Source organism: Nannospalax galili, unplaced genomic scaffold (genome assembly GCF_000622305.1).
Source record: "Nannospalax galili isolate Female #2095 unplaced genomic scaffold, S.galili_v1.0 scaffold461, whole genome shotgun sequence".
Classification (NCBI taxonomy): domain Eukaryota; kingdom Metazoa; phylum Chordata; class Mammalia; order Rodentia; family Spalacidae; genus Nannospalax; species Nannospalax galili.
Window position 1 is genome coordinate 3,889,812 of NW_008349975.1, and position 588 is coordinate 3,890,399.

General features: G+C 34.7%; 1 protein-coding gene across 1 annotated transcript in view; it reads right to left on the reverse strand.

The window, feature by feature from the left end:
* Positions 1 to 588, reverse strand: part of Gpm6a (glycoprotein M6A) — a 354,712-nt gene that overhangs the window by 295,479 nt on the left and 58,645 nt on the right. The window lies entirely within an intron of this gene.

Sequence of the window (588 nt, forward strand, 5' to 3'; positions counted from 1 at the left end):
TGAAATAAGAAATTGTGGTTGTATCAAGAGAAATGGAGAGATAATGAAATTTGCAAGCTAAAGGAGCTACAATATACAAGTTGTAAGAAAGTAAAATCATGGGCTTTATTATTGTTAAAGAGACAGAATGCTGAAAAGTAAAAATAAATGTCATATGTGTTGGAAAAAAAATCAATAATAGAATACCCACAGAGTGCTGAAGGAGTCTGCTGTCAAGTGGCATCTCAGGGTGATGGCAGGTTGCACAGCTACTCTGGCACCTGATTTCTAAAGAAAGACATGGTTGGAACAATTCCAGCAGTTTTTCTCATTGTTGATTCCCATGGATGATGATATAAATATCATACTATTTATATATTACACATTAAAGGAATAAGCACATATGATAAGTGGAAAGTTATGAAAACATTTCCCTCACAGCTTCTGAACACACATCACTACATCTTGGATATGTAGAATAAAGCATGGAATGCATTTCTGAATGTAGCCAATAGTCCAAAATTCCTGTCCTGGACTTCAGAATCATTACTGCTGAAAGTGCCTGATAATGTTAGAAGTACAAACACTGAAAACTGTCAACAAAATGTG